The sequence below is a fragment of the Lygodium microphyllum genome, chromosome 17 (genome assembly GCF_053477565.2).
Source record: "Lygodium microphyllum isolate KBCC chromosome 17, Lygodium_microphyllum_v1.1.10, whole genome shotgun sequence".
NCBI classification, from domain to species: Eukaryota; Viridiplantae; Streptophyta; class Polypodiopsida; order Schizaeales; family Lygodiaceae; genus Lygodium; species Lygodium microphyllum.
Window position 1 is genome coordinate 50,858,949 of NC_141151.1, and position 15,764 is coordinate 50,874,712.

Below are 15,764 nucleotides of genomic sequence, written 5' to 3' on the forward strand. Positions count from 1 at the left end.
GAAGTGCATGGATTAGAATTGGGAATAGGGATAGAGAGCTTACCGGCAGTGACTCACCGCCAACTCACCCTTATACAATGGATTTATTAATCAATTCTTGGCTCAGCCAATTCACAAGAAGCCAAATGGGTTATGGGTAAGCAAAAGTATAATCTTAATGAAGCTTCAGTATGAATAAAATACATTCCAATGCCATAGGATCAAATGAGAATGACTGAGATTAATATTCAGCATGCATACAATGTTTGGGACTCCTATTACCTACTTGGACTCATGCATCCTCTCAAACAAGTGGATAGGATTCAACAAGAGGCTTAATGGGAGAGAATGAGAGCCAAGAATCGGTTACCTTGTGCTGTTTGATGAAGATTGTAGCCACTAATGCCACTTCAGCCCTTCATGAGAGCTCCAATTTGATCCCACATGCTCCATAGCTCCAAAATGCTTGTGCTCCATCAAGAAGAGATGAATTTAAGCTTGGGGGAGAAGGATTCTTCAATGGGGGAAGGGCATTGCTTGCATAGACCGATCAAGAGAAGGATGCCTTCCAAATGAGCACTCCATAATGCCTTCTTGCTTCCAAGAAGCCTTCAAATCTTGAGAATGAGCTCCAATGTGACTGTAGCTTGGAGATAGGATGGCTCAGGACCTTCCCATGAAGAGCTCTTGATGAAATTGAAGCTCTACTTCCATAGCCATGGCTGCCACAAATGCATGTCTTCAAATTTTGCTTCTAATCTTCTTTCCATGCTTTTTGATGCCCAAATCTTGAGCTAGGCTTGAGGAGTGAACCCCTGAGACCAAGAAGAGACAAAAATCATCAAGATTCTTGAGCTTGATGCCAAGCTTTCATGGCTGCCATGGACTGCATATGATTAGGGTTTCTGAGATGGAAGAGAAGTCCAAGAAGATGAGAAAGGAGGCTTCAATCTTGCCCAAATGACTTGCAAGAAGCTGGGAATGAGAGCCAAGGAGGGGAGGCTTGTTGTGCTGTGATTTTAGCCCTGGAATTAGCCCACGTTTTGCGCCGTGAAATGCAGGGAGTTTCTTGGAGGGGAGAGGAGGTCTCACACAACACTTCCACCACTTGGCCTGTAGCTCAAAGGCTTAAGGAACCCCTGGGAAGGAAGGAAAACTCCATGGAAGAGGAAGAGAAAGGTTTGGGGCTGATTACCTCCATGGGATCTTGCAAGAATCTTGAGAAAGGGGGAGAGAGAAGAGTCTCCCTGAAAAGTAACCCCAACTAGACTTTCTTCTAACTCTTGTGACCACAGTTACTAAGAGTTTACCTTCAAAATGGGCCAAAAATGACCAACCAGCTGTCAAAGTCGGTCTTTCTTCCTCCAAACTTGGTCCAAGCCACCATTAATGCTCCTGCCTATAGTCCTTGTGGTCCAGAAATCTTTGGAAACTCCCTTAGTGCTCCCTGTACCTATGTACATGTGACTCAAAATTCTATGTGACTAGAAAGTTGTAACTGGTAAAATGAAGGACTAATTGGGACCAAGAACCTAAGCTCTGATACCAATTGTCAAGGAGAGGGACTGGGAGAGAAAAAGAAGAGAGAGAAGACTGTAGAGAAGAAGAAGAAGAAGAGTAGAAGAGAGAGAAAGGCATGTATGAGGAGAGAGAAATACTAGAAATGGAGAGAGAAAGACAGAAAGAGAGAGATAATACATGGAAGCTTGGAGAGAAAAGTGAAGGAGAAAGAAGACTTGTATTAATTATCTGATGATGAAAAATTAAGTCTCTCTCACCTTATATACCAGCCAATGTAGCTAATATTTCCCCATTATTAAGTCCCCCTCTCTTATAATATTGCATGGATTAGAATGAACTATCCATTTTAGGCCAAGAGGGCCAGTTAGTTTGTAGTGAAATGCTTTATTTCTTTAGGCCAAGAGGGCTAGTTGTCTATTTAGTATGGGTGCAGTTAATGGTTTCTTGTTTTAGTCCTGTGCTAGACAGGTTCAAAGAAGAGCTTGGACGGAGCCTTTGTCACATGGAAGCTTCTCTTGGCCCTCTCCAGGTGATATCTCTCCTTTATGAGTGCATATTCTTTTACATTATATGTATCTATGTACTTGAAGGGGGTTTTCTTTCTTGTTGAGGATTGGCAATCGAGGCATGAAGTCCCAGGTTTAGGCTCTATATGTCTAGGAGAGGTCTGAGTAGTCATTGCCTCCTGCAAGGCATTGTTAGGCATTGAAAGACCTATTTTAGATGGGAGTTCTAGTAACCCTATTCCGTTGACCTGCTAGGCGACCGTTCTAGGAGTTCTTGTTAATTGTGAGGTAGTTAGAGAATCCTACTAAAATAACAATGGAAAGAGGCAAAACCCTAAATATCTAAAAGACAATATATGAATATTTGGAGGTGTGTAAAAAGGGGTTCTAACCCCTATAACAATAGAAAATGAAAGAAAGAAAAATCCTTGAGCTATTTTTTATCGCCTTGCGAAGGCTTGGTAGGTTCCTGGGGACGAGTAAGACCCATGGTCGATGCCTTGTCTTCCTTGGGGTGACATCTTGCCATAAAATAAATAAAATATAAGAAGGTTGGAGTGAAAATAAAAGTGAGCGTTAGAAAAGGATTAAGTGTCGCCTTGCGAGGGATTGGTAGGTTCTTGGGTACCGAGACAAGACCTGAGGCCGATGACCTGTTCTCCTTGGGTCACTACGCTCAGCTCCCTCCTTTTTACATGCCCGAGTATGGAAACTGAGAGGTTAAAAGAAGAAGTGTGCTAAAAGAAACTATTTCTTTATCAAGCTATGGGAGTTCTCGCCTAGTAGAAGCTCCTAGTTAAGTTGTCCTTAGTTAGGTAGGTAGTTCAGACCACCACTTAGGGTGACCTCTTTGATAGTTATTTTTAGCTTGGCTGTGTTGCAGTAGTTGGTTAGTGACTAGCTGGAGCCCCAAGAGGAACACCAAGGAAAATGGAATTCTCTTGCAAGAAAATCTATCTTGTAACTTCAACAAGCTTTTATTTCATTCTTTTGATCATCAAAACAAAGAAAAGAACAATTCTTCACGCAGCATCATAGTAGATTTCTCCCACGGATTTGATAGAATCAACCATAATCTTCATTATCTTCATATAATCCATCAATAAAACAAAGAACACAAAGGAATACACCATCTTTGAATGGAAATCAATCACATAATATTAATCTTCAATGTATTCATAGTTCTCTCTCTCAATCTCTCATATACAGTTACACTGTTTTGATAGAATTGACTATCTCTGACTCTCTCTCTCTCTCTCTATCTCTATCAATAGTACATCATCTCCTCACTACAATGCTCTCATAATAACCCTAAATAATCCTTCTTAGGTCGTGGATGCATCTCCCAAGAGGTATGTCTGATATGAAGAGTTACCAGAGCCACTACAGTGTCTTTTCACAGCTCACTACTGTCACTGTCACTTAGCCTTCTCTTCAGTCTTTAGCAGCTGTTTCTTCCACTTGTTTTAGCTCTTTGAACTTAGATTCATCATTTCCAAAGATTAGAAAACTTTCCCAAAGTCACACATACATTCTACAGAACACTTACAGAAGGTCTACAGAACAGTCACAGTACAGCACCAGAACGGCTATAGTAGAGTTATAGTATAGTGACAGAGCAGAGACAGAGGGTCTACAGAAGGTCATCAAAACCTCATAACTCATACTCAAACCATTCCAAACTCTCAAAAACTATTCAATAAGATTTCAAAAGATCTCAATCTTCATCAATCATCAATCCATGCTTCATATAGAAGACAATTAGAACAAAACAGAAGCTATACAGAAGGTATATATAACAAATCAGAACCTATCAGAACATCACAGAACCTCATATCTCCATTGAGAATCATCATGAACTTCCAAAACATAATCAATATCATCCAAAACACTCTCAAATACTTTCATTAACAATCATACATCACTCTAAATCCATCAAAAATCAATCATTCAGTCCTCAAAAACAACAAAAATTAGTCAAAAATTCAGTCTTTTTCCACTCTCAACACTAGCTTCGGGCCTTCTATCAGATTATGCTGGGCCTACTCCTTGTGGATTTCATGCCTTGGTTTTGTCAGGGGGTAGAGTATGAGCTGTGATGTGTTTTATTGTGTATCTATTTTGTATCAGCTTGATGCTCCTTTTTGTTATTTTTGTGCAGATCTATTCGTGGGATTCGACAGGCTGAGTCGCCCTATCTCGTGGGGTCGCCAATGACATATGATTTTTGATGCCAAGAAGTTCTTAAAAATAGCCAAAAATTACGCATATGAGGGGAAAAATAGACTTTGTCGAAGGCGACGGTGGCAATCAGTACGATTTTAAGCAGCAAGTCCCTAAAACGCTAGTGCTAATTTTCATGGGAAATCAAATGATAGCAGATGGCCGAGCTGGAGTTTTCCTAGATGCAAAACGACGTCAGGAATCCAACGCAAGTCTCGAATCTCAATTCTGAGGTTGTTTGATTCCCCATTTAATCCTTGCAAGGTTTGGGATTGTGAAGCAGCTACTGGCTCTGAAAGCCGAGAAGAGCGTGACGGGGCCTAGCTTTGTAGATTTTGATGCCACAGAACAACCTGTCCAGACTGAGGAAAGAGGTTCAACACTGAAGAATGGTTGTTGGTCGGTCTGTGGGCTGCCCATAATAATTATTTAAAAAACCCGCAACATGCAAGATACGCGGTATGCTCCAATTTTATGAAGAAAATTCCTTGTTTTTGTTGTTTCATGGTCCAAATGTTATTCATATGCAATGAAATCTTTTTTGAACCTTGTTTGCATCATGTTTCAGGGTTGCAACTACAAAAATGCATAATCCATAATGATTTAGAGTCGTTATTAATTCTTTAAAACCGTAAAATATCATTTTTACTGTAAATTAGTGGGTTTTTTCTATTTTGAGTTGGAAAAAAGGAGTGAAAATAGAATAAACTCAGAGAAAATGTTAAGTTTCAGTCAAAATAATAAGCCAACATAAATAAATCAAAAAATATCTATTTTTTTATGAATAATAAATAGAAAAAATAGTAAAAAATAGAGAAAATTGGGGTTTTCACGCAAAAAGAATATGAAAAAATAAGATTTATGTGCGTGAATGTTTGGTGAGGTTAAAGCATGAGATAAAGCCTCAGTTTTGCCTCATCCTTTGTGTTACAATACGTGTTTATTGTTTTTTACATACAAAAATGATACAAAACAATCATTTACACCTATGCACCGCAACAACACCTAAATGATGAGGGGAGGATGAAGTTTGTGCGATAATCTAATTGCTGAAAAGATACAAATTTTGATTTCTCTCTTTGTGCATAGCATTTAGGGATCATTCCATAATTAAATATAGGCGACTAGTAGCATGGACGTTCCGGTGCTAGTCCCTAAAGCAGCATAACACGTAATGCTTAATTAAAATTCATGAAAGGGCAAATTTTTGCATCTCACATTGCTGGTTTTTTCAATCATAAAATGGTTGTGCACAATCGTCATACACCTTACATCGAGCATGCCACGTGGTATCTCCTAGAATGCATTGCAACTAATTGATAAACTTTGACCAACACTGAGAGGACAGGAAACCTAAGTCGTCGGTTAGATGGGTGCTTCTGTTGGGAAAAGTTTTATGAGGCGAATCAAAATCTCCTGGAACGCTGAATTATGAAATATGGTTGCGAATGTTATATATGCTTGCACATACAATGAAAAATAAGTCAATTAGATAATGAATTGCAAGACATAATAAAACTAAGACTTAATTTGTAAGACTTCATTTTAAAATAATAAATTTTTTTAGATAATACAAAACACCATACTCCAAAAACATACAAACTGTCCTAACCGATTTGCAAAAAGTGGCATTACTGTAGTGGGAGGAACGTTTTGATCGAGTCACTTTTGTTTAGGGTTCCACAATCTCATCTTGACATAGCTCAGTATACACTGGGAGATCTATACAAAATTCTCCACAAAATGAGGACTCTGCTTCATTTTCAAAAAACCCATCCTTTATCTCCTCTATCTCCATAGGTGAGATGTCTTGGTCCTCTAGGCAGTTCATCCTAGTTTCTTGTATGCCTTCTGTCATTGCCGCTATTAAATGTGTCTCTTCTACGATTGGTACGGGGGTTCTGGCAAACACGGGGATACTCCTAGATGTCATGGGAATGACATACCACCATTGAGGTTGTTGCAGATTAGGGAAAAAGATGACCTGATCCATATTATGATTAGTATAAAAGTCCACTTTGAGATTGCTAAAGCGCATCAAGTATTAGGGACGCTTACCTGCTCACAGTGATTTGGCAAAACAAATGTATCACTGAAATCGGTCCACTTCTTCGTTGAGCCAATCTCAACAAAGCCACTCGGCCCTCGCCGAACAGTTGCACCTACTCCTTTGAGAGTAACCTTGAACCATTGCACATCAAATATGGTCACGGAGAAACTTCGATAGTCCACTGCAAGGATACTATGTAAACATCCAAAATACTCCATCTCTGCAACTACACGGTTTGGATCTGTGGCACGTCGTCGGCTTTCCTGCTCAAACATTGCCATCACTCCACAGTCCATTGTCGAGCGTAACTTGTCCATGTGCTCTACTCTGAAATGTTGTCCACGTGACCATGCTGCACTATGGACCTTATACTGGGAGAAGAACAAGTATATTAGTTGCGATTTGCAGTATAGATTGTAATTTCTTGGGATTGCATACCTTGGGATTGCATCCATACCTTGGGATTGCATCCATGTGAGAAGTCCCACTCTTCTTCAGTAACTGTTTCTCCATCTTGAGATGCTTTGGTTAGGGCCTCATGTAGCCATCTAGTGGACATGAGTAGAGGCATCTCCTCTAAGCCCTTTGGATATCGAATGGGCCGTTGCCGCGTATTCCGTCGAAAGTCAGATCTTGCACACTCTTGCTCAGCGCGAGCATCCTCATACTGTTGCAGCCACTTCTCCATCGTAGCGCTATGCAGCATACAAAATCGGTTCACCTTGGACTCCATGGATGCGTCCATCTTCTTCTCTATTCCATTTCCCACTAGGACATCTCCATTCAGACGATCATCCTCCTTAAGTGACCATATCAAGCCTTTGTCCCGGTCCACAGTGGACAACCACTTAGAAATGTACACCAAGGCCTCCGACACTAACCAACCTTCAGCCATGCTACCCTCAGGAAGAGCCCGTTGTCACATAAATCCCTTCAAGGTCTTCATGAATCGTTCAAGAAAAAACATCTATCGACTATGGACTGACCTGCAACCTGCAATTCATCTACAATATGCACTAGAAGATGGGTTTGTATCGTGAGCATGCTAGTGGGAAGATACTTCTCCAAAAGACAAGCAGTCTCTACTGCCATGCATTTCGCAGATTCAATCGATGATGTGTGAATCTCTTTTTGGGAAACAAACTGAACCAACTCAGACAATTTGTAAATGGTTGTCCGTACCTCCGATGTCAGAGTCCCCGCGATTGCGATCAGCAATACGAACTGTGAAAACCATGTAAATAACATTGTGTATAAACAAACGGAGATTCTGAAATCTAATATGCAGAATCATGCCATACGCATCCTCATACCATACATACCTGACACATCTTATGCCAATCATGGGATTTGAGTCCTGTCAGTTAGTCATCCTTTGTGAATGCTGTCTTGAGAGAACGCATTAGCCCAGTCGGCATGCCAAAGGACTTGATGTTTTCCTTTACTTGTCGCACTTCATTGCCAGACAAAACCCAAGGAGCTCGCGGCAATTGCACTCAAGCATCGACACCACTTACTGGCCAATATGGTTCCATCTTTCCCACTGCTTTCAAATCCATCCTCACTCCTAGTGTGTCTCTCTGCCCAATGAGGTGGTCCCATAGCAAGCTACCCACATTCTTAAAAATGTGCATGGGATCTAAAAGGTGGTTAATTTTCAGTTTTTTCCAATAAGTCAGCTCATAGAAAATTGAGAACATCGCATTCCACTGGGAAACGAGACTTGGTCCTCCATCCTGCAATCAAACCAGCTCAGTGCGTTCATTCTCACAGGAGGGCGACCAAGAAATCCTTCTCTCATGACATGACCCTCTAGCAAAAAAGCCCGATGTCCTTCAAATACCATCTTCTTCATAGATTTTGACATACGAGAATCCAACCTTGGTCCACACAAAGGACATGCATGGTAACTTGATGTGACTAGCCCTGCAGAACACACATGTACAATGAGGCATGTCATAACACCAACATCGCTCAAAGAAAACTAGCAAAATAAGAAAACACGCTTTACCAGAGCATTCTCCATAACCTGGAAAGTCATGCATGGTCCACATAAGAATTGCCCTTATAGTTGCGGATCGCCTACCAATATGTTTGCTCATGTCCTCCACTACAATTCCCTCCCACAACTCCTTTAGCTCATCAATCAGTGGAGAGAGGTAGACATCCATATTCTTGACTTTGTATCATCCAGGCACAAGCAAGCTGAGCAAAAGGTGTCCTTTCTTGGTGGAAAGCCATGGCGGTATATTGTAGTTAACAAGGACCACGGGCCATACACTATAGGAGGTGGAACGTAAACCAAAAGGATTTACCCCATCCATGGCAAGACCGAATCGTAGATTCCTCGCCTCCTTTGCAAAGTCAGGGAAAGTCTCGTCAATGTGATGCCATGCTTCTGAGTCAGCTGGTGTACGCTTTACACCATCAGTGGATCAATTTTCCGCATGCCATGTAGTCAAATTTGCAAAACTCTTGGTCCGAAAAATGTGACGAACACGCGGTATCAGCGAAAAGTGCCTCAAAACCTTCTGCGGAACAATCTGTCCTTGCAAGTCATTTCGATACCTATCCGCACCGCACTTGGGACATGTGGCCAACAATTCAATCTCTCCCCAGAAGAGAACACAATCATTGGGGCAAGCATGAATGCAATTATAATCCATGCCTAGCTTTCGCAACACTTGTCTTGCATCGTCACGAGACTCAGGCATCATGTTTTGGGTAGGCAAAATGTAAGATTTGAACATTCTACAAATTGCAATGAAGCACGTTATTAGAGTACTACATAGCACATTTTAATGGCTTTCAATAAAGAATCATACACATCATAATATACCTGAATAGCTCTGTCACACTCGCATCACTTCATCCATACTTTGTTTGTATGCTCAACAATGCAAGAAGTGTCTTCAAACAGGATACTCGACTCCCATCATACAATGGAATGGCAGCCTCCGCAATTAAAGGATCTTGGGATTCCGAGTCCGTCGGAAGCAATGATTCGATCATGTCCTCTAACTCGGGCTCCAAAAAGGTAGGAGGATCGTCCATGTCTCCAGCATTCTCACCCATAGAAGGGGGTTGAGAGTTATCACCTTCTATGAGATAGTTATCTCGGATGGCATTTCTATAGAGCACGGACGAACCCGTCTTACTGGACGTAAGAGATCTGCGGACTGCAATGTATCGACATGGCCTTGACCCTGTAAAGGACGTTAAGAAGCTAACTTCTAAGATAACCCCAAACTGTTATACTTAAATCAATTACATGTCATATAGTACGTAATGAGAGAGAACTTACCGCAATCTCGTAATTCAAGACTGCTTGGTCGATTATCTCAACTCGAAACTCTCCATACCGTTGCACATGCTCTATGGACAAACGACATTTTCGACAAATGGCCAATTTGCATTGCGTGCATGGACAGGGGACACGTTGATTGAGCCAAGCCTCACAATCACCACCATGTTGGTCCTGAGTGCTAGACATCTGGACTGCGATGTAATGGAATGATAATTTAATAACGATTCTATATTGTATATTGGGACCACTCCACTATATATATTTTAGGTCTTTTTTTAAAAATTTTCATACCTATCTCTTTGAGTTCGGCTCTAAACTTATCGATCTTTGAGGTTGGCTCCAAACTATGCTCACACACATACATTTTTGTACCTACATTGCAAAGAGTAAAAACTAACACAAGAAAAAATTTGAAAACACTCGCTTCCATTTCTCTCTCTTTCAATACTTCCTAACCTACATTTCAAAGCAACACAAAGCAACACAAAGATCGAAGACAAACCAACACTTTCTAACCTACATTGCAAAGCAAAACAAAGATTGTAAAGAAACCAAAATAGGGCATACCGTCGTGCTCTCTTCTTCTTCCACGACCTCTTCGTGCGGGCGACGCTCCTCTCCTCGTGTGCGGCTCGCGGCTTGCTTCCTTGCTTACCTCCCTTGCTCACCTCCCTCTCTTGCTCACCTCCCTTTCTCTTTCTCTCCGCCTTCACGCGCTCATATGAAAGAAACGTTTGGGTTTCGGCGAAATGTTACCGCAGTAAGTCGTCGCTATTAGCGTCGGTATCTGCGTCTCTAAAAACGTCGGTATCGCTACCAACGTTTTTAAAGACGCAGATACCGACGCTAATAGCGAGGCTAATACCGATGCCGAAAAAAAAATGTCGCTACTTAGCGTCGCTATATGTGTGTACCCTTGTAGTGATGTATTGTGAATTTTGGGGAGCCAAAGGAAATTTTGGCTGAAGGAAGTGATATCGAAGGTCTGTTTAAAATTGATCCAGCTTCCATTCCTTCTTGGTATGTAGCTATAATGCATTATCTATCTATAGGGGGATTTGGGGCTACTCTATCAAAGTCTGAGAAGAGAAAGATCAAGCAACAAGCACTACACTTTTCGATTGTAGTGGGTGTCTTATATCAGAAAGGTGTGGATGACATTTATCAATATTGTGTAGCACTTGAGGAGGTACCATTCATTCTTGATAAATTCCATGATTCAGACATGTGGATAATATTTTTCTAGACGGTTTACCACCTAAAAGCTCTCTGTGCTAGATATTAGTGGTGGCCATTGATCTTCTAGGATGCTTTCAGTTATGTTAAGTGCTATGATGTTTGCCAAAGACACGATGCCAAGGAGAATCGAAAGTGACCTCTAAATCCTATTTTAGTTATGTTACCCTTCAAAAAATGGGGTATCAATTTTGTGGGACCAATATACCCTTCATCAACTAGTGAAAGTGTTATATTATTGTAGTGAGGGACTACTTTACAAAGTGGTTTTAAGCTCGAGCAACGATGAAGATAATGCTAAGGAGATGACCAATTTCATAATGGACCAAATTGTTTGCCATTTTGGTCCACCTAAGGAGATAGTGTCTGATCGAGGGACACACTTAAACAAGGTTATAGTAGCCTTGATGGAATGCTTTGAAGATTAAGCACAATAAAACTACTCTGTATAATCCTCAAGCTAATGACCAAGTTGAGAGCACAAATAAATAGCAGGAACATTATCCAAAATAGTGTCTAAAAGTAAGCAAAATTGGGATATGAAATTATATGTGGCAATGTGGGCTTACAACACGACATTCAAGAGAGCTATAGGCCACACCCTATTCAAGCTGGTATATGGAGAAGAGTGTTTTTCCATTAGAAATAGAGCTGCCCACTATGCGTTTTGCCCTCAATCATTTGTTGGAAGAGGTAGATGCGTAGCACGAAATATTTACTTCTATTGCACATCTTAATGAAATTTGGTTGCAGGCTTTATTGCATCAAGAGGCGGGAAAGAAGAGAATGAAAGCACTTCATAACCTTCGGGCTAAAACATAAATTTGCGAAGGATCTGTTGTTGGTAATGTATTATGATGCTCGTCGTGAATTATTTCTTGGTAAATTAGAACAAAAATGGAATGGGCCATACAAAATTGTACATAAATTAGGAAAGAACAACTTTACGACCCTTTTAGCAGATTTGCAGGGGGTAGAGTTTAAAACTAAAGTTAACTTTAATAAAAAGCTGAAGCCTTACTATGTGTGTAAGGAATGATATTGGACTTGGTGCCTATGAGGTTCTTCATGATTCAGCTTTAACTTGTAGTAGGTATGAAGACGATCCGATGGGACGAATCATTCCCTATCTTGAGCATTTGTATTTTGAGAAACATTACCACCAAGATTGAGTGATCTGGTGGAGTAAAGGTTATCAGTTTATTGAGTGGCAAGACAGATGTTTCATGTGGCAGATTAAGTTCTATTGCTATCATTGTTAAAGAATTCTAATTAGCGTTCCTATCTAGTTTAGAAAGGAAGGAGGGATTGTACCTGTTATACATCCTCTCTCGGCTTGATTTTGATTATCATACATACGAGTGAGTTTATCAATATGGTGTGGCCTATCACTAAAGATTGGGTCTATACTTTGTATTTTGACGAGGCTTCTAGAGTGGCCATTAAACATGCGAGCGTTGGTGTGGACATTAAAGACCCTCGAGAGAGAGGGTTGTCATGAAGATGGTAGTGTATTTAGGACCTTCTTTTACTAATAATATGGCGGAATACAAGGCCTTGATCATGGGGATGAATGTAGCCCGATGTGATGGTATCTATTGATTATTGGTAAAAGGTGAGTCGCAATTAGTAATCAATCTATTGAATGAGATCTATAGTGTGTGGGATACCATCTTATGGATGTATGGTCGTGCAGCCTTAGATATGTTGCATATTTGTGAGACGGTGACTTGTCAGCTAGTTTCTTGACAGTGAAATCGCTTTGTAGATTCACTAGACAAATATGCTTTCGTTGAAGATATCTTTTTTAATTGTGGTCCCCAGGGGAGCTCTTACAATAACCTTCTAATATTAGCCCTGGAGTAATTTGGGTTCTTCTTGCTGACACGTCCTATTTTGGTTGCCGATGGTTAGTTTGGTTTATGAGCCCAGTAGCAATTGAACACCTTCCTATTTTGTCATGGGGACACATAGGATTGTTTATCATCATATTTCTCAGACACCCCTTACTCTTGATGCAAGGGGATTATCCAATAACCTTATACATTTAGAATAGGGCTTGAGAAGCCCTTATCCTTAGTCAGTCTTGTGCTTTCATAGAGTTATGTCAAGACCAAGGGTTTGTTTCAGCACTATGCTGCTGAATGGTAGTGATGTGGATTATATCATTAGGCCAAGAGGACTGTTTTTGCTGGGTTTTAAGAATTTATTGTGTAAGCCCAAGAGGAAAAATTTGTTGGTTGTGAAATGTTGTATTTCTTTAGGCCAAGAGGGCCATATGTCTGTTTGGTGTGGGTATGTTTAATGGTTTTTTGTTCTAGTGACTGCATCAGGCAGGTTTGATGAAGTGCTTGGAGGGAGCCTTTGCTTCATAAGAGTTTCTTGTGGCCATTCCAAGTGGTGTCACTGCCTTTTTGAGTTTTCCCCTTAAGTTGGTTTAGTGTTATATGTGTATATGGGGGTTATTTTCTTTTCGAGCGGCAAGACATGCATGAAATCCTGGGGTTAGGTTAGGTATCTCGTAGAGGTTCAGAGTAGCTGTCTACCTCCTATAACGACATTGTCAGGCATTGGAAGACCTATTTTCAAAGGCAATCCTAGTGACCTTTTTCTAAACCCCTAAAATGGAAAAGAAAGAAAGAGACAAATATTAAGAACAGTTGATTACGGCCTTGTGAAGGCCTAGTAGGCTCTTGGGTACCAAGCTAGGACCTAAGGTTGATATATTGTCTTCCTAGGGGTAGTAGCTAGCTAAAATAAATAAATAAGGAAGGTTGGTGTGAAAATAAAAGTAAGCGAAAAGGAAAAAAGATTAAGTGCTACCTCGTGAGAGCTTGGTAGGTTCTTGGGTATTGAGTTAAGACTTGAGCCTGATGCCCTCTTCTCCTTGGGTCACTTTGTGCTTAGCTCCCTTTCTACATGCCTGATTATGGAAACTTTGAAAGAAAAGTATATTAATATGATAGCCACCCTCCCACGGCAGGAAATGAACATGAAACCAAGGTAGAAGCGTGCAAAATCTATGCACATGGCTGAGCCATTAATCTCAAAATTGAAAAGAAACCATAAATCTTCCACTTAATAATGAACTGATTCGTTATCTTCATCATCTTCATCCATAGCTTCAACCATTATACAAGAACAAAAGGGAAAAGAAGAATTTTTGCACAAAAGACAGAGGAGAGAGGAGAGAGAACAACTTTTTGCACCACCAAAAAGGAGAGTATGCGATTGGACAAGAGAGGAAAGGGAGAGAGGCACATAACCATTCGTGCACTCCACCCCACCTCTTCCCCAAAAAGCACACCCCTTCGTATTTTTATTATTTCTTTGAAACTTTGATACATTTGATATTATAAGACCTTTGGCCTTTAATTTTGAGTATTCCTACCCTTTACCAATGCATGCACGTAACACTTTTGTGTATACCATTTATTTATGATGGTGTATGTGGATGTGGATGTGGATGTGGCCCCCTCATATAGGTGTGTATTTTAGTGATTTTGTAACCATATACTTGTTATCTTTTTTACAAAAGATGAAATTATGATATATGCATGGATATTTTTTTGCCTTGTTTTTATGCTTCTTTTGGTGTCATCATATTCCTCCCACACTGAAATGTGAAGCGTCCTCGCGAACCTTGCCAAAGAAGAACCACTGTTTAACACAAACAACTTCCAAAATTGTTAGTAAAACAACTTCAATCATAAGGATGAGGCCTAGCCATGGTAGGGTATGGGACTCCAAACCATGACCACCAGAGTAAGGGAACTCCGGCCTTCATTTTCTCCCACACTGAAAAACTTGCATACTTGTTGAAGGATAGGGTTCAATCTTTCACATGGATCATGAGCACAACTCCTCCATTCCCAATAGAGTAAAGAATAATGATTCCCTTCATCATGTAGCTCTAAAGGGCACCTCATCAAAATAAATCTTTCACTTGTATATGGAAAAAGAGGAGAGCATGGAAATATGCTCTTGAATTTTCTATAGGATATGTTCCTATGGTAATTGATGTATGCTTGATTTAAAAGGTCAATGTGTTTGTATTGTATGTTCACAATGATTAGGGAAGATGGGAAAAACAAGAAGGGATCTCATAAACAATTAATGGTGCTGATAAGGGGGTGAATGGGAAACTTTGGGGAGTAGGTGAGGGTAATGGGGAAGTTATGTAGGGAGAGAGGATACAACTTATAAATAACCCTTTTAGTGGCATATTTTTTTATGTTTACTAGTAAAAATGTTTATGTGTTGATTGTTGTATTATAGAAATGCTCAATTACGTTCTTTTCAATAAGAACTTATTTGTCCTTGGTGATGTCTGTTGCATCATGAGATGAATTAAGATTTAGGTGAAATTGATGGAGGGAGGCTAAGATTCAAGGGAAAGGGGTGTGTTAGTGGGGTAGACTAGGGAGAAGCATAAGAAGAAGGTTTGGTTCGAAATGAAGATTAGTAAATTGAATATCTTCCTAAGGTTTCTATTAGAAATTAAGGGTTATATGAGACAAGGAATTAGGGATAAGGAAAAGAAGGAATCATGATGTTGCATGTGTAGGATAAGCACTGGCAAAGTTGGGAGAAGAAGAATGCTGCAACATGGAAGGTATAAGGCAACAATGATAGTTCTCCATCTTCTTCCTCTTCTTCTCCTTCTTGACCTAATGAAGCGGGAGGGGCTTGGAACAAGGAAGAGGGAGAGGGGAAGAAGGATATGAAGGGGCTTCTTATGGAGACCCCATGCCTGTTACATATGATCAATGCCCCACCCTCATTAGATGCTACCAATGATCCATGGTACTCAAAGTTGTAAGGCCCCCATTATGAGGAGAAGCCAAATGTGAGCCCAGACATTGGTTGAGTCCTGACTTGTATATCAGATGAGGTCTATGTGACCGGATGGCAAAAAGGTGACTGTTGTGGGTCTAATCTT